At 33.0% G+C, this 19,918-nt stretch overlaps 1 protein-coding gene across 2 annotated transcripts in view; it reads right to left on the minus strand.

Annotated features, from left to right (window-relative positions):
* The window catches only part of LOC145293745 (F-box only protein 7-like), a 76,325-nt gene extending 64,586 nt beyond the window's left edge, over window positions 1-11,739 (minus strand). For both annotated transcript variants that reach the window (XM_080140223.1, XM_080140222.1), the window contains exon 1: window positions 11,470-11,739. The gene's annotated coding sequence lies outside the window, so the exon portion shown is untranslated. The remainder of the gene's footprint in view (window positions 1-11,469) is intronic.
* Between the last annotated feature and the right edge of the window lie 8,179 nt (window positions 11,740-19,918).

The raw sequence follows: 19,918 nt of genomic DNA on the forward strand, positions 1-19,918 counted from the left end.
TATATTTTTATTACATGATATTAAAAGTAAATATTTCAAAGTAAAGACTACAAAAATTTATTTTTATTACATGAGATTTAAAGTAAATATTTCAAAGTAAAGACTAAAAATATATTTTTATTACATGATATTAAAAGTAAATATTTCAAAGTAAAGACTGAAAATATATTTTTATTACATGATATTAAAAGTAAATATTTCAAAGTAAGACTAAAAAAATATATTTTTTTTACATATTAAAAGTAAATATTTCAAAGTAAAGACTAAAAAAATATATTTTTATTACATGATATTAAAAGTAAATATTTCAAAGTAAAGACTAAAAATATATTTTTATTACATGATATTAAAAGTAAATATTTCAAAGTAAAGACTACAAAAATTTATTTTTATTATATGAGATTAAAAGTAAATATTTCAAAGTAAAGACTAAAAAAATATATTTTTATTACATGATATTAGAAGTAAATATTTCAAAGTAAAGACTAAAAAAATATATTTTTATTACATGATATTAAAAGTAAATATTTCAAAGTAAAAACTACAAAAATATATTTTTATTACATGATATTAAAAGTAAATATTTCAAAGTAAAAACTAAAAAAATATATTTTTATTACATGATATTAAAGTAAATATTTCAAAGTAAAGACGAAAAAATATATTTTTATTACATGATATTAGAAGTAAATATTTCAAAGTAAAGACTAAAAAAATATATTTTTTATTACATAACATTAAAAGTAAATATTTCAAAGTAAAGTCTAAAAAAATATATTTTTATTACATGATATTAAAAGTAAATATTTCAAAGTAGAGTCTAAAAACATATATTTTTATTACATGATATTAAAAGTAAATATTTCAAAGTAAAGACTAAAAAAATATATTTTTATTACATGATATTAAAAGTAAATATTTCAAAGTAAAGACTAAAAATATATTTTTATTACATGATATTAAAAGTAAATATTTCAAAGTAAAGACTACAAAAATTTATTTTTATTACATGAGATTAAAAGTAAATATTTCAAAGTAAAAACTACAAAAATATATTTTTATTACATGATATTAAAAGTAAATATTTCAAAGTAAAAACTACAAAAATATATTTTTATTACATGATATTAAAAGTAAATATTTCAAAGTAAAGACTAAAAATATATTTTTATTACATGATATTAAAAGTAAATATTTCAAAGTAAAGACTACAAAAATTTATTTTTATTACATGAGATTAAAAGTAAATATTTCAAAGTAAAGACTACAAAAATTTATTTTTATTACATGATATTAAAAGTAAATATTTCAAAGTAAAAACTACAAAAATATATTTTTATTACATGATATTAAAAGTAAATATTTCAAAGTAAAAACTACGAAAATATATTTTTATTACATGAGATTAAAAGTAAATATTTCAAAGTAAAGACTAAAAATATATTTTTATTACATGATATTAAAAGTAAATATTTCAAAGTAAAGACTACAAAAATTTATTTTTATTACATGAGATTAAAAGTAAATATTTCAAAGTAAAAACTACAAAAATATATTTTTATTACATGATATTAAAAGTAAATATTTCAAAGTAAAAACTACAAAAATATATTTTTATTACATGATATTAAAAGTAAATATTTCAAAGTAAAGACTAAAACTATATTTTTATTACATGATATTAAAAGTAAATATTTCAAAGTAAAGACTACAAAAATTTATTTTTATTACATGAGATTAAAAGTAAATATTTCAAAGTAAAGACTACAAAAATTTATTTTTATTACATGATATTAAAAGTAAATATTTCAAAGTAAAAACTACAAAAATATATTTTTATTACATGATATTAAAAGTAAATATTTCAAAGTAAAAACTACAAAAATATATTTTTATTACATGAGATTAAAAGTAAATATTTCAAAGTAAAGACTAAAAATATATTTTTATTACATGATATTAAAAGTAAATATTTCAAAGTAAAGACTACAAAAATATATTTTTATTACATGATATTAAAAGTAAATATTTCAAAGTAAAAACTACAAAAATATATTTTTATTACATGAGATTAAAAGTAAATATTTCAAAGTAAAGACTAAAAATATATTTTTATTACATGATATTAAAAGTAAATATTTCAAAGTAAAGACTACAAAAATTTATTTTTATTACATGATATTAAAAGTAAATATTTCAAAGTAAAGACTGAAAATATATTTTTATTACATGATATTAAAAGTAAATATTTCAAAGTAAGACTAAACATATATATTTTTTTTACATATTAAAAGTAAATATTTCAAAGTAAAGACTAAAAAAATATATTTTTATTACATGATATTAAAAGTAAATATTTCAAAGTAAAGACTAAAAATATATTTTTATTACATGATATTAAAAGTAAATATTTCAAAGTAAAGACTAAAAATATATTTTTATTACATGATATTAAAAGTAAATATTTCAAAGTAAAAACTACAAAAATATATTTTTATTACATGATATTAAAAGTAAATATTTCAAAGTAAAGACTACAAAAATTTATTTTTATTACATGAGATTAAAAGTAAATATTTCAAAGTAAAGACTAAAAAAATATATTTTTATTACATGATATTAAAAGTAAATATTTCATAGTAAAAACTAAAAAAATATATTTTTATTACATGAGATTTAAAGTAAATATTTCAAAGTAAAGAATAAAAATATATTTTTTATTACATGAGATGAAAAGTAAATATTTCAAAGTAAAGACTAAAAAATATATTTTTATTACATGATATTAAAAGTAAATATTTCATAGTAAAGACTAAAAAAATATATTTTTATTACATGGTATTAAAAGTAAATATTTCAAAGTAAAGACTATTTTTCAAGTAAACTTTTACAAAATATAATTATACTAGCAGGCCACCCGGCATTACCCGATCATAAAATATACGTTATATTTTAATTAATGCAGAATTCTTTTTGATTATAAATTGAAATACTGTAGATATTAAATGTAACGTTAAATTCCTTTAAAAAAAAAAAATGAAGCAAAAAAAAAACAGAAATAAACAGAGACATGTTCATGCAGCTATTATGTTTTTTTGAACAGTTCACTTCTTGTAGGAAACAAAAATAATCAAGCTGAGATCGAAACCAAAACCTAGACACAGTGAGTCCAGTATGATAACCATCTGCACATTACTTTTAAATAACCAGCTCATACTTAAGATAATTAAACTATCATATTTTAATTGACTTTATAATAATAAATACAAAATCTGCATAAATTAAAATATCATATTTAAGCATATTTTATGACCAGACAATGCTGACCGGCATACTAGTATAACATATAAAGTACTGTTGTTGAATTTTTAAAGTCAGACCCAAATAGCATTTAAGATGGCAAATCAAATTTTCTGACTAGTCAGTCTCTATTTGTTATTGTTGCATCATATCATCAGCAATACTACAATTAATACTATAATAATATAATACTATAATAATGTAATACTATAAACATATAATACTATAATAATGTAATACTATAATAATGTAATACTATAATAATGTAATACTATAATAATATAATACTATAATAATATAATACTATAATAATGTAATACTATAATAATGTAATACTATAATAATGTAATACTATAATAATATAATAATATAATAAAGTAATACTATAATAATATAATGCTATAATAATGTAATACTATAATAATGTAATACTATAATAATCTAATACTATAATAATATAATACTATAATAATGTAATGCTAAAATAATGTAATACTATAATAATGTAATACTATAATAATGTAATACTATAATAATATAATACTATAATAATATAATACTATAATAATATAATACTCAGCTCCAATTTATTTTTTAAATTTCTTAGTCTAGCCCAGACGACTACTAATATTAAATTTTTAAATAATCATCTCAAAATAAAACTTTAGCAATGGCAATTTGAAATTCAAATAATTTTATTTTTTAAACATTTGCCGGCAAAGTCACTAAATCCCAGTGTAATAATATTAAACAAAAACATTAAAAATAATTAATAACTTGTTATTCCTTATTTTTAATGTTTACATATTTAAAATGTGTATTTCTCAATAGATTTTAAATCAAAATGATTCCTTATATAATAATATTAAATAAAAACATTAAAAATGTTTTTATTTAATACTAGCCTGGGTGTCCGGCGTTGCCCGGGTGTTTGGAGGTGTGTGTTGAGCAAAAAAATAAAAATAAAATAAAATATTGGTAGTAGGCAGGCAGGCTCGAGCCTGTACTGCAAAGGAGGAAAAGAATGTGAAAAAAAATGTGACGTCTTTGCCGTTGCATCCATCACCAAACCGGAATTGGCGAAGGTTTAAATTAAGGCTAGTCAATCAAAAAAAGAGGATGACTTCCGAAAATATTGGCGAAAAAAGTGACCACTCTCTGTAGAAAAGTGCCCAGGTGAGGGTGAAGGAATTAATGTTTTTAGCCAATTTTTCGATATTTGTCATCTGAAGGGTCGAGTTTCAAAACGATACCAATCTCGTTAAAATCCGTCACTTCTGTTAAAAGTTTTAGGCAGACATACATACATACATTTAAACAGACAGGTGAAATTTATATTATAGACTAGCGGGGGGTACCCAGCGTTGCCCGGGTGTTTGGAGGTGTGTGTATTGGGGGAGGGGTTAGATCAAAACATGGCCGGGTGTTTGGAGGTGTAAAAGAAAAAAAAAGTTTTAGTAGGAATGTAGGCTTGAACCCCGAAGCCTTGATGTGAAGGTGGGAACGAAAAGGAAAAAAGTCAGACACCTAACCATCTCGGCCACGAAGGGAAAGGAATTAATAAGCGTGTTAAGTTAAGGTTTATTAATTGAAATTGACAGGTGCGAGGAAGTTAAATCGTGCGATGTATGACTAGTTTTGCGCTGCAAGCCACTTTCTGTTTTTCCCCGCACAGCGATCAAAAAATATCTCGAAAATAGCTGGTAAAAGTTGGACAAATTAAAGATAGCCGTGACCCCCATTCTTAAGTCGTAGATATTACGATTTAGACGTGATATAAAAAGTTTTAAGAAGGAATGAGCCGAGCGAGAAGGCTGACGAAAAAAGCCTTTCGCGGACATACATGAAAAGCGAATATACATACACACACATTTTCGCTTTTATATATATAGACTAGCGAGGGGTACCCGGCATTGCCCAAGTATTTGGAGGTGTGTGTGGGGGGGGGGGGGTTAAAAAAAAAAGTAAGTATGAGGATCGAACCCCAACCGTTGAGGCAAAGTTGTAAATTAAAGTGTGAAAAAAAAAATGTGTGACGTTAATCATTGCCCCACCACAAGATGCTAACGGAAACACATTTGAATTTATTTAATTACTTGGATTTGACAGGTGCCCGTTTTAATGAGTTAATGAGGTCAAGTTTGACTGCGGGATAGTATTTACTGCTGAACGCTTTTTTTTTTTTCCCCCCAAGATGTTATAGGAAAAAGACTAACCCACATGCAGTGAGCGACAAATGTTGAATATTTATCTTCCCGAAATCGAGCAAATTAAATAGACAGGCAAGCTTCGTTGTTAACTCTGAGATATTACGATTTATATGTGATATAAAAAGTTTTAAAAAGTTGTGAAGCGACCGACCGCTTCTCTGAAAAAAGCCTTTTGTAGACATAGAGAAAAAGCGAACACACATACATACATACATTTTTCGCTTTTATATATATAGATAATGTCTTTTAAACGTTGCCCATTGTCTGCTCCGCATATTTGCGCTCTTTTCAAAACATTATTCATGACAGATTGCAGAATCTCAGGATTGCAATTTAACTTCCTTATTTCATTACGCAAGCTGGCAGACCTCGAAATGTCAAACCCCAAAATCTGCAAGAATTGAAGGAAAACATCAGAAATGAAATAAGGGAGTTAAATCGCAATCGCATAATTAAATCCTTCTTAAATAAGAGAAGAATCCAGGTTGTCCTCGATGGTCATACGTCGAATCTATATATCTATAAAAGTGAACGTGTCTGTGCGTCTTCCTGTGTGTCCATGTGTCTGTGTGTGTGTGTACATTTCCCTACACAATAACTCTGTCAATTTTAAATCTACCCACTCGAAATTTAATATATTTGGGAAAATCTTTCTAATCCGTTTTCGGCCAGAAATTAGGCTGTTAAGGGGTCAAAGTTCAACGATTGGACCTTTGAGAACTCTACCAAACTCCTGCGACAATTTTGGGTCTAAACACTTGAAATTTTAGATATAGGTTCCTTGGACATGGATCTAACTTAATAACTTGTATTGAGCCCAAAACAATAAATCTTACAGGGTCATAATAGGAGTCAAAGTTAAAAAAAATTTTACCTCTGCGGTCTCTACCAAATTACTCAGACAATTTCTGCTCTAAACATTTGAAATTTTACATAAAGAGTACTCAGAGATAGGGCAAGCTTTTTAATCGGTTTGGATCGAAAATTTTTAGTTACCAATATATAAATGTATGTATGTATGTTTGTATGTCTGCCTAAAACTTTTGACAGAGACGACAGATTTTTACAAGATCAGTATCGTTTTGAAGTTCGACCTTTCAGACGACAAATATTGAAAAATTGGCTAAAAACATAAATATCTTCACCTTCAACTGGGCACTTTTCTAGGGGGGGTCGCTTTTTTCGCTGATATTTTCGAAAGTTATCGTCTCTTTTCGATTGTCTAGCCTTAATTAAAACCTATGTGACTTCCGGTTTGGTGGTGGTCGTAACAGCAAAGACGTCAGATTTTTTTTTCCCATTCTTTTCCTCCTTTGCGGTACAGGTTCTAGCCTGTCTTCCTACTACCACTTTTTTTTGTTTTTGCTCAACACAAACCTCCAAACACCCGGGTAACGCCGGGCTGAAATGCTAGTATGATATAAATGTGGGTGGATCTCAGGGGTCGATTCTTGGACCTTTATTATTCCTGATATTCATAAATGACCTCCTTGATAAAAAAAAGTCTCCAAGATAGGGATATTTGCTGATGACACTACACTCTATAACAGGCATGAGGGGAAAACGAATGAACATATATCCAAGACAATAGCGGAAACCCTAGAGGAAGAGATCCAAAAATGGATGGTAACGTTCAATACTGCCAAGACTAAGCTTGTTTCCTTTAATAATTACAAGAAACCTTCTCAACCACCAATAGCTATGGCTAAAGATACTTTGGTTAAAGTAAAAGTACTTCAGGCAAACTCCTCGGCTTAACGTTCACAGGGAACATGAGTTGGAACAGATACATCAATAGCATTGCCAAGGCTGCTGCGAAGAAGATGGGCTCTCTCTATCATGCTAGAAAGTTACTTGTGCCTGAAAATATCCTATACCTCTACAAGGCCATCATTTGCCAGTGTATGGAGTATCGTTGTCACATTTGGGCTGATGCATCTGCTACTAGTTTCTCAACAACAAACAACAACAAAGTCCCACCCCTCACAGTAGAGATCCGTAGATGCAAGAAAGCCTTCTACTCTAATAGTTTCTTCCCTTTAGAATTCCCTTCTGGGTTCCTGCTTTCCCAACTGTACTGATATGCAGAAGTTCAAGTGTAATGGGAAAAGACATCTTGCCGCTCAACTCCCTACATAGTATCCCTGCAACTTATGTCCCTGATAGTAGTCTCCTACATCAAAGTGGCACTGTGCCTTGTTTGGGGTGAAAATAAAATAAAAAATCCAGAGATTCTGCAATCTGATATAACTAATGTTTTGGAAAGAGCACAAATATATGAAGCTGAAAATGGGCAACATTTAAAAGAGATCATTTTTCATAAATAAAGATTGTTTGAATTTTGCATTTTTTTTTAAATTCCCAGTGTCTTAGTAAGATTGTGTTCAAATTATAGAAAGAGATCCTCAAAAATAAAGAATCTATTTAAGTTCAAAACCCTTCAGTGACTTTTTGGACAGCCTGTATATCCAAAAATTATGAAAATTCATCGAGTAGAAAATGATTTATAATTAAAAGTAATTTTTACGGAAAATTGGGAGAAATTGCATTTTCCCTAGACTTAAACACCTTGAAGATTGCGAATACAGGGGACATACTTATCTCTTTTTTCCGCCACTTTAATGACTGACGTTTTGTTTTTAGATCATAGCGATGATTTCTTTGGCGCTAATGCAGAGAGTGATCCACGCTATTTTTTAAATCGTATTTCCACGTTTAATTAAAGTTTTATATGTTTTTTTATTCGATTGTAAGGTTAAAGTACAGAATAGGTACAAAACACCATCCCCTCCCCATGTTAAGAATGGCTTTTTAAATAACGTTATTATTTCAGAACGGATCACTCTCTGCATGAGTACCATTTCTTTTTACTAAAAACACAATGGCTTTTGGTCTACTCGAATTTTAATCATTTTTGGATGCATTACTATTTTCGACATAACAAATAAGTACTGTTGTTTTTGCTTTAAACGACATCTTTAAAAAATCGATCTGTACACTCTATCTTAACAAGCACCTTTATTTTTTGGGGTTTGTATTACTGTACACATAGATGCGAAAAAGTTGTCAAAAAACAAATATATAACAAATAAATGTTATCAAAGGCAAGATAAGTTACTTTTCTACCAAACTGGATACATTTTTCGTGTTTTTATTCAATGTAACATGTTTATTCAGCTCGAAAACCATACAGTGTTTACTGATGTATTGGAACATTCAAGATGGCGTCTGATTCTCTCTTTAACACGGTAAGTTTGGGAAAAGGTGTTATAAATAAAAAACCGGATAAAATACTGTTAAAAACTCGCTCAATATATGTTACCGTGAAATAGGTTGACATATATTCGGCGGATTTTTAATAGTATTTTGTATAGTTTTTTATTTATAACACCTTTTCCCAAACTTACCGTGTTAAAGAGGGTGTGAGACGCCATCTTGAATTTTCGAATACATCGGTAAACACTGTATGTTTTTCGAGCTGAATAAATATGTTACATTGAATAAAAACACAAAAAATATATCCAGTTTGGTAGAAAAGTAACTTATCTTGCCTTTGATAACATTTATTTGTTATATATTTGTTTTTTGACAACTTTTTCGAATCTATGTGTACTGTAATACAAACACCCATTTTTTTTTTATATATATAAATATGAAAATGAAATTTACTTTTGTTTTCCGTTTTTCATTATCGGATTTTATCAAACGATTATACGCTGCTTTGAGAGCCGGTCTATTTTAGCGCCTAAAAAGGCGAATTAAATGAGCATTTTTTGGGAGACATCAAATGAGCGGAACGAGAGTGCCCACCCCCTGCAAAAGCGAGTTTTATACCTTGTTTTGTTTTTTTTTTTTTTGGGGGGGGGGGTTCCGGCGATTAGCATAGATTACAGACTTAAGTACCATATTAGTAGAAAAATAAATAAATAAATTTAAGGCCTTTTAAGAAGGGTTTTACTTTATCGTTATAACGTTCTAATCACGTAACACATCGGTAAAGAATTGATAGTAAATCAGGTAGCGATGAAATAGAACGTTATAACGAGAAAGTCGTTAATTTTTTGGTACTGGTAGCGGTTTTAGTTTCATGTCGAACACCATAAAAAAATTTTTTATTTGGCCTTCGGAACAAGATCAAAGTGTAGTATCTGTTCCGGCAGATACTGCAAGCAAAGACCATATGTGGGGGCAACTCCACATATAAGACCTTGGTCAATGTAGGGTCAACCCTTCATACCAATTGTCACTATCCAGCTCCCCTACTCCCCGGGGAGGTGGTCCCCATTTCCCCTTCACTCCTCACTTTAAAAATCGGCCTTGTGCCTAATTTGCTCGGTGGGGGAGCAAATAAATACCATCTGTTCCGGCAGATACTATGACTAGCAAAGACCATATGTGGGGGTAACCCCACATATCTGACCTTGGTCACTGAAGGGGCAACCCTTCATACCAACAGTTTCTTATCCAGCTCCCACTTCCCTCCTCTCGGGAGCTGGATCCCCATTTCCCTCCCCCCTCCCCCTATCTCCACATTAAAAACGGCCTCCTGCCTAATTTGCTCAGTGGGGAAGCAAATAAATAAACAAGATCAAAGTGTAGTATCTGTTCTTCAGATGCTGCAGTGCTGCACTTAAATTTCGTGTTCTCTATCAGTGCAGGACTCCTGCACTGCAGGAGAAATCCTTCATGACTGAGACAATTTTTATTTTTGTTCCTTTTCTCCACATTAAAAAACGACCCTGGTGTCTAACTGTGTCCCGTGGGGAGACATTGTAAATAGGAACACCATAAACAAAAAAAAATGAGTTCTCCACCTCCCTACGCACGCGCAAAGAACATGTTTTAGTTGCCATATTCTCTACTTTAACCTTACAATTGAATAAAAAAAAAACATTAAACTTTAATTAAACTTAGAAATACGATTTAAAATATCGCGCGGATCATAAGTGCACTAGCACCCATTTTTTTTATTAATAAATGTTTAGTAATTTTTTAAAAAGTCGATAAAATTATAATAAATGTGTAGTAATTTCATTTATTTCAATATTCATAAATAGTATCGACTTTTTCTTTTTTTTTTAATAGCATTTTCTTTTTAAATGGCGTTTTGGCCGTTTTACTGTTTATGAATATTAAAGGAAAAAAATTATGTCTCACTTTTATCGGCTTTTTGTTTTTTTAATAGGATTTTCTTTTTAAATGACGACGTTTTACCGTTTATGTCTCACTTTTATCGACTTTTTCTTTTCATTTAAAAAAAATGTAAATATAAAATGTAAATATAAAAAAAAATTATTACTAATAAATGTGTAGTAATTTCATTTATTTCAATATATTCATAAACAGAAAAACTTATTAAAAAAAGTCGATAAAAATTCATGATCGTTTAATTACTATGGCAACTAAAACATGTTCTTTGCGCATGCGTAGGGAGAGGGAAACTAAACTCAGGGTTTTTTTTACGGTGTTCGGCATGGAACTAAAACCGCTAACAGTACCAATTTTTTTTTTTTTTTCTGCTCATATGATATTTAAGTCTGTAATCTATGATAATCGTCGGAAAGAATTTAAAAAAAAAAAGGTGAAAACACGCATTTTTAGGGGGTGGTCACTGTCGTACAGGTCCGCCATCAAATGAAATATTTAACGACATAATTTGATATAATATTGACTTTATAGTGTGCCTGTTTTATTTTATGCACTTATTGTACCGCGCTATTTTTTTAAATAGTATTTTCAAGTTAAACGTTTTATTATTATTAATTTGTAAGATGAAAGTACAGTATAGTTACAAAACACCTTCCCATGTTAAGAATGGCTTTCTAAATCATAACGTTATTATTTCAGCGCAGTACAATAAACTTATAAGTACCAAAAATAAACACATTTGTTAAAACATAAAAAAAATAATAATTTTTCAAAATTAAGAAATTTTTCACAATAATAATTTTTCACTGACTGATTCAAAAGATTTCCAAACGCATGTTGGATGAGGATCCGTATTGCGGAGCTGAACGAATGGCGCTACATCATCTTCGATTTCAACAACTTTGACAGTTGGTCCAAGTCTCGCACGGATCTTCATCCTGTTTTGTCTTTTTTCTTTCTTTTTTTTTTTTTTTTTTTTTTTTTTTTGAAGATATTTTTCGCTTTCAAGTCATTCGTAAAAAGATGTAAACACGAAAACTCCCTTCACTTCCGTTGTGCACAACAGAATAAAAATACTGCCAAGGGCGATAAATCAATCAAAAAGCTTTAGTCCAATTAGAGTTATCGTTCTTAGCCGGTTTCTTGGTCTCATGCAAAAGGTATATTTCTCAATGTGTTTAGTGTTTGTTAAAGAGTCAACAGATCGATAAAAAAAAAATATACATCGTTTTAAACAAAAACAATATTACGTACTTAATTGTAATGTCGAAAATACTATTATATAAAAAAATACATTAAGCCATCGAGTAGAACAAACAACTGCTGTCGTGTTTTTAGTAAAATAAAGTCTATGCGCTAAAATGTTAATCCATTAAAATGGAATCTAATTTTTGCGTTCCAAGTTATGTCGCCTCTGTGTGAACTCTTTATCGTCTACATTATAACAGATAAGAACAATGCAATTTTACCCAATTTTCTGTAAAAATTACTTTTAACTGTAAATAACTTTCTACTCGATGAATTTTTGTAATTTTTGGATATATTACTATTTTCGACGTGAGAATTAAGTACGTAATATTGTTTTTGCTTAAAACGATATCTTAAAAAAAAAATCGAACTTTCGACTTAATCTTAAGATTAGCACCGATTTAAATTCGAAAATGTCATCATGGAATACTATTTAACAACAAAAAATAAGGTACTTGAACAGTCTAATCAAGACATTAAAAAAATGAAAATATCGAAAAAAAAAAAGGTTATATTGTACGTATCCGTTTTGTACTGAAGATCTCCGAAAAAAAATCATTTAATTTTATTGAGTAGTTTTCTTTTTACGGCGGAAAAACACGTTTTTATGAGAGCACGTTGAAGTCAGCCATTATGGAAATTTTTAACACGCCACGGGGAGATAACTCCATGTAAACCGCCGAGATTCCCTCCCCATCTTTATTACTAGCTTTTTCCCCCCTAAAAATCGAACCTTTGGCTCGGTATCATAAACTGTTTTAATGAATAGAAAACATTTTTTGCTTGCAATCCACTCATGCCACAATTAAGTGACTTTTACCAGTTTTTAATGGAAATTACATATTGTGGCTTTTGATTTTCGTTCTTATTTCGAAGAAGTTCCTAATGTTATTATTTCAGCACGGTTCATATTTATTTAAAACTAGCGAGGGGTACCCGGCGTTGCCCAGGTGTTTTTCGGGGTATGTGAAAAAACCCCGAAAATGTGAAAAAAAAAACGAAGCCTTCACGACGCGCAGTTGGAAAATAGTAAAGTGTTAAAGAAAAAAAGGTGCGCGTCTTTGATTGACGTGACGGCAATAGCTATTCAGCAGTTAGCATTTTGTGCGGGACAGTTTTTAATGAGGTCAATAAAACGGTTCGTTTGTTTTTAAAAACCCGCTCCCTGTTTATTAGGAGGAGCAAAATGAAAACTACAGTCTGATATGACGAAGTAAACATTGAACAAACGTTTTCGCCTTTTTTTATACCGAAAACCGAATATAACGCGTGCCGATGCGGGAAATGTGGAATAATTAATGTTTGAAAGTCAATAAAATTAAATAGACAGGCGAGCTCCATGGTTAAGCGTGAGATATTACAATTTATAGATGATATAAAAAAATTTTAAGAAGTTGTGAACCGAGCAAGCGCTTCTCTGAAAGAAGCCTTTTGTGGACATTGAGGAAAAGCGTACATACATACATACATACATTTTCGCTTTGATAGAATACTAGCCGGGGGGGGGGTAGGATCTAAGCCGAACCCCTGAGGTGAAGTTTGAAAATAAAATCGGCCAGCCAGAAGTGAAAGATGTTTGAAAGTCGTCGAGCGTTACGACGACGACAATGATGATGTAAGCATTGTTATAAGCGAAGTAAGAAAAGAAAACAACGTTTTAATTAAGCGGGGGGGGGGGGGGGGGTAAAACACAAAAAAAAATAACATAAAGCAAACGAACGATTAAAACAGAAAAATGAACGAACATTACGTGAAAAATGGCTTAAATAATACAGGGTTCAATATTTAAATTTAAAAAATAAAAAAAAACAACAAAAAAAATCTCACACCACGATTCGAACCCAAAACGTTTAGATAATGAACCAAGGCCTTAAATACCTGAGCTAAAGCGACGTCTTTAAAGTTTGTTTGGTTTATCAACTATTTAAAGTAAATCAGGTCACGATGTCATGACCCTCCCCCCTGGCAAAAATTGTCGATTTTGGGGTGAAAAAGTTAACGTTTTTCTCGTTTTCTGTCTAGACATCTCTCTCTCTCTCTCTCTCTCTCTCTCTCTCTCTCTCTCTCTCTGTTTGCGTCTCTCTCTCACTCTCTCTCTCTCTCTCTCACTTCATCTGCCTTACTCTAAAGACTGGAAAATGGCGTCTGGCTGTTTTTATTTTAAAAAAAAACTTCGATCGTTAATATCTTTTGTAAGCGTATTTTTTTTTTTACTTCACATGTTATGTTATTTTTCGTTTAACTATCGTATCTACCTATTTTGAATGTGGTAATAACTTTGGTAACGTTGCCATAGCGTAGAAGTTCATAGTTTAGCTTTAATTAATTTTTTTTTACCGATAGCAACATTTTTAAATTGTAAATTAAGACAGCCATTAGAACTTGCTGACGTCAAGATCACGTGACATGACTCAGCGGGTTTTAAATACAAGTTGACCCAAAATAAATGGCTGCGTGTATACTTTATGTAGAAGAGTTGGCGGCTGTATTTTTTGGGGCAGTTATAAATCGATTTAAAAATATGTAATGTTTAACATTAAAATGTCACTTTTTGGGGGGGCCCCCCTGCAGAAAATCGATCAGTTGACGCACTTCTGATAGTCACTTTGGGTCAATTTTTCGATATTTGTCGTCTGGAAGGTGGGGCTTTCATATGAGACCAAGTTTGTGAATGTTTGTTGTGTCTGTGGAAAGTTTTTAGCAGACACACAAACATACATACATACACACAAACATACATACACACATTTTCGCTTTTATATATATATAGACTAGCGAGGGGTACCCGGCGTTGACTGGGTGTTTTTCGGGGTATGTGAAAAAAAACAGGTGCCCGTGAAAAAAAAACAAAGCCTTCACGACGCGCAGTTGGAAAATAGTAAAGTGTTAAAAAAAAAATAGGAGTACGTTTTTGATTGATGTGACTGCGATAGGCATTCAGCAGTAAGCATTTTGTGCGGGACAGTTTTGAATGAGGTGAATAAATCGGTTTGTTTGTTTTTAAAAACCCGCTCCCTGTTTATTAGGAGGAGTGAAATGAAAGCTACAGTCTGATATGATGAAGTCGACATTGAACAAACGTTACTTAGCTCTCTGGAGACAACTGGCTTTTGGCCTGTTGGATTTATTTGCTCCCCCACCGAGCAAATTAGGCACAAGGCCAATTTTTAATGTGAGGAGTGAAGGGAGGGGGAAGGGAAAAAGGGGACCAGCTCCCGGGAGGTGGGAAATGGGAGCTGGTTAAAGGTCAGGCATGTGGGGTTGCCCCCACATCTGGTCTTTGCTAGTCATAGCTAGTCATAGCTTGCAGTAGGTATTTATTTGCTCCCCCACCGAGCAAATTAGGCACAAGGCCGATTTTTAATGTGAGGAGTGAAGGGAGGGGGAAGGGAAAAAGGGGACCAGCTCCCGAGAGGTGGGAAATGGGAGCTGGTTAAAGGTCAGGCATGTGGGGTTGCCCCCACATCTGGTCTTTGCTAGTCATAGCTTGCAGTATCTGCCGGAACAGATACTACTCTTTGATCTTGTCACCTGGGCCCCGGAGGGCGCGCAGGCAAGTGGCCTTCGGCCTGTTGTATTTATTTGCTCCCCCACCGAGCAAATTAGGCACAAGGCCAATTTTTAATGTGAGGAGTCCAGGGAGGGGGGAGGGAAAATGGGGACCAGCTCCCGAGAGGAGGGAAATGGGAGCTGGTTAAGGGTCAAGCATGTGGGGCTGCCCCCACATCTGGTCTTTGCTAGTCATAGCCAGTCACAGCTTGCAGTATCTGTCGGAACAGATACTACACTTTGATCATGTCACCCGGGCCCCGGAGGGCGCGCGGGCAAGCGGCCTGTCGGCCTGTAATTAAAGTCGAGTTTTGCTTTTTGTTTATACCGAAAACCGAATGCAACGCATGCCGATGCGGGAAATGTGGAATAATTAATGTTTGAAAGTCAATAAAATTTAATAGACAGGCGAGCTCCGTGGTTAAGTGTGAGATATTACAATTTAGAGATGATATAAAAAATTTTAAGAAGTTGTGAACCGAGCAAGCGCTTCTCTGAAAGAAGCCTTTTGTGGACATCGAGGAAAAGCGTACATACATACATACATACATACATACATTTTCGCTTTTATATATATAGACTAGCGAGGGGTACCCGGCGTTGCCCGGGTGTTTGTAGGTGTGTGTGAAAAAAAAACAGGTGCTTGTTTTTATTGACGTGACAGGGATAGGTATTCAGCAGGCAGCATTTTGTGTGGAACAGTTTTTAATGAGGTCAATAAATCGGTTTGTTTGTTTTCAAAAACCCGCTCCCCCCCCCCCCCCCCGTCTGATATGATGAAGTCAACAAACATTCACTGGCTCTGGGCCTATTTGGATTTATTTGCTTCCCCACTGAGCAAATTAGGCACAAGGCCGTTTTTAATGTGGAGAGAGAGGGAGGGGGGAGGGAAAGGGGGGACCAGCTCCCGAGAGGTGGGAAATGGGAGCTGGATAGTAACTGTTCGTCTGTAGGGTGATCCCTACATTGACCAAGGTCAGATATGTGGGGTTACCCCCACATATGGTCTTTGCTGGTCTTTGCTTCGGAACAGATACTACACTTTGAGATATTAAAACTTTTATTCATGTTAAAAATACAGTCAAAATCAACGATGAACAAAAAACTTAGGCACATGGCCAACTCAAAAGGGGGGATTGTGGGGGTCGTTTGTCATCCTTGTCACTCCAGAACTAAACAAAGTCAAAAGTTTCTCCCAGCTAGTATCTTCTTTCGCCATAATACCGCATTCACCCTTTCATATTGGGGGACGTCCTACTTAACTCCCAATTTTTAAAACATTTTTTATTGACGTGTAAAAACAAAAAGATAACAATAAAATGGTACAATAATTCATTTGTGTCGAGGGTGGGGGAAGAAAAAACAAAAGGTGATTAGTAGGACCCTCCCAACCCCATCTAGTTGATAGACTGCCCGTTCCACTAGGTTTGTAAAAGGAACCTCGCTTCTGTGGGTCAGTCTCTAGGTGGGGATGCCCTCTAGATGGGGGTGAATGGAGAAAAGAAAATTTTGTGGGTAAGGATGGGGGTTAGTTTGCATTTCTTTCTCTCCAAGATGGGTAAAATTTAGAGCAAGGGGTTAAAACAAAAATTGCAGGTAAGAGGGGATGGGGATCTTGGAGGCTTCCTAATCGGGGAGGGATGGAACACACACTCAGCTAGCTGAGAGGCTACTTGTTTAATTTTACTTTACAGAATGTGCGTTCCACACCTAGGCGGGGAACACGTATTCAAATTTGGCTCCTCTTCGTACACACAGACTTGCCACATGTATCCATCTTCTGTCAAATGCAGCGCGATGCAGCCTTCTTCTATCACATCTGATCTTCACCCGTAGTTGGTGTTTAAAGAAAGCGATCAGATCTTGATCAGAAAAAGACAACACCCCCAGGCAACCTTGCAAACGCAACGTCCAAATCACCATTCTCGCTACAGCCAGGATCGTAACGTAGACCATTTGTCTTTCCCGGTCCCACGGCGGCCTCACGTTGTCCACAACATTGGATACAGTAACTGGGCGAGGATGCTCAGGATCGATGCGAGCCGTCACCTCGCTGACATACGACCAGTACTGGTGGAGTTCGCGGCAATCGAAGAAAGCGTGATCAGTAGTTTCTACGGCCGTTGTCCAACAACGGGGACTCCAAAAACCCGGAACTGCATTGTATGTTGTTGAGTGGAAGTGCATTTTGGGCCAATCGCCAGGTCAGAGAGAACTCCGAATTGTTCAGATGACTCGAAACTGGCGCCCAGCTCCACGTGGAGCGGATCTCACTCTGCTGCCAACCCAAACGCTCTTGTCCCCCGTGCCGCCGAAGCGGGGGGGGGGGGTGCTTTTATTAAAGTCGAGTTTCGCTTTTTGTTCATACCGAAAACCGAATGTAACGCGTGCCAATGTGGGAAATGTGGAATAATTAACGTTTGAAAGTCAATAAAATTAAATAGACAGGCGAGCTCCGTGGTTAAGTGTGAGATATTACAATTTATAAATGATATAAAAAGTTTTAAGAAGTTGTGAACCGAGCGAGCGCTTCTCTGAAAGAAGCCTTTTGTGGACATCGAAGAAAAGCGTACATACATACATACATTCATACATACATAAATTTTCGCTTTTATATATATAGATGGCGGATCAAGACCCTACGTCGTACCGCTCTCTCATAAAATTTGATTTTCTTAGTTTAAAAAATGTACTTGATCAATTTACGTGAGTTTTGGAGTATGGCATCTTCGTTCTATACAGAAAATTCTTTGATGTACGTATATATCCATACGTACATCAAAGAATTTTCTGTATTTTTGTTTTGAAAATAGGTTGTATTCGAAAATAAGCATCGAATTTTGTTTTCGAATAAAAAGGTCAGACGGAAATCAAGGGAAATAATCCATCATGTCTTACTGTTCAAATGTTTTTCAAAGAACATTATCTACTGTTAAAATAGTCTTTGGACAAAAGTTTACTGTGAATTTATTTTCTATTGTGACATCACAAGCGAGTTTCATAACTATTTGTGTTTGTGTGAAAAAGCAGTAGTAGCCATAATGTTTATTTGAAATCAGCAGAAATCGTAATTGCTGGTCGCTGCTAGTTTATGTAATACTAGCGGAGGGGGCGGGGTTGCCCGGGCGTAAAATGCACTTAAATATATTTTAATTTTTCCAAATTTCGTATATATTATTATAAAGTCATAATTTCAAAAGTAAAAATAAAAGTATGTAGGTGCCATCAGATAGAATCAAAACCAAAACTGTAGCATTTAAAGTTGGCGACGTTACCACGGTGTAGGGGAGTTGGTCAACATACACTGATGCCCGGTATCACAGACATGATGTGAGCATAGGTAAATGTTTCCTAACCCCTAACAAAAAAAATAGAAATAAAAGGTTGTCAAAATTAGCATTAAGGCAAAGACAAATATAAAACTTAATAACATAGTTTTTATTTTAAGATAGCCAGGAATAATGAATCATTTTTTTTTTTTTGTTTTTTGTTACATGGGCATCACCACATTATCAATGCCAAGAGGCCACTCAAGGATAAGGGTTAAAGAGTGTACAGTAGAAATTGGACAATATAGTAATCATTAGTAATGAAAATTCGGTAAATTTGATAACTTATATGGAACGGCTCATCAAGAACTTATTTACGTTAGACCTGAACACAACCATATTGTAGTCAGCCAGAAAGCAGGAAAACGGGAGACAATTCCACAGGCGTGCTCTTCTAAGAAAGAAGCTTTGTTCATGGAATCTACGTTTAGGTTTAGGCAGAGATAAAGTGTGGGGGGAATTATTGATAGTGTTTACAGCTAGACGAGTGTTTCTTGTGAAAGTTTGGCGAGGGGGGAGCATAGACTGAAGCTCAGTCGAACACTTTCCATGAAAATAACGATACATCAGAGACAAACTCGCAACATCTCTTCTGTGAGATAGAGGTTGCAGGGAAGAGAAAAGGACATCTCCTACGAGGATACAAAGTCTATTTTGAACTCTATCAAGGCAGGACAAGTCCTTTCTAGCAGCTCCTGCCCAGATGTGGCAACATGTTTTATTGTTGGCATATTTTTTTAGTTTGTTTGTTTTTGTTTTATGGCATATCAACCCTTTTTCAGGTTATTTAATGCCAAATGCAGTTATTTTGAAGAAAAGTTTTTTAATAGAATATATTTGTATTTTTCTATTTAACCCATAGTTGAGACCCTAACAGGTACTATCACTCCGAGTCAGAGTAGACCTGAGAACAATGGCAATTAAAGGGTGGCTGCACACTCCCCAAATCCCGCAAGCTGGGGCCTCACCATCGGATATAGTTTAAGGTCATATCTAGGACCCGTATTTTTTTATGTGTGTGTCGATTCAACACACGAGTCAAAAAAGTGATAATAAATAAATCGTTCAAAGTTTGTGAGAATGTAAAAATGTTTTGGAAAGAAATATTTTGGCATAAAGGCAATGTTTGTAATG

This window comes from Euprymna scolopes, chromosome 15, assembly GCF_053919585.1.
Source record: "Euprymna scolopes isolate OS-2025 chromosome 15, ASM5391958v1, whole genome shotgun sequence".
Taxonomy (NCBI): domain Eukaryota; kingdom Metazoa; phylum Mollusca; class Cephalopoda; order Sepiida; family Sepiolidae; genus Euprymna; species Euprymna scolopes.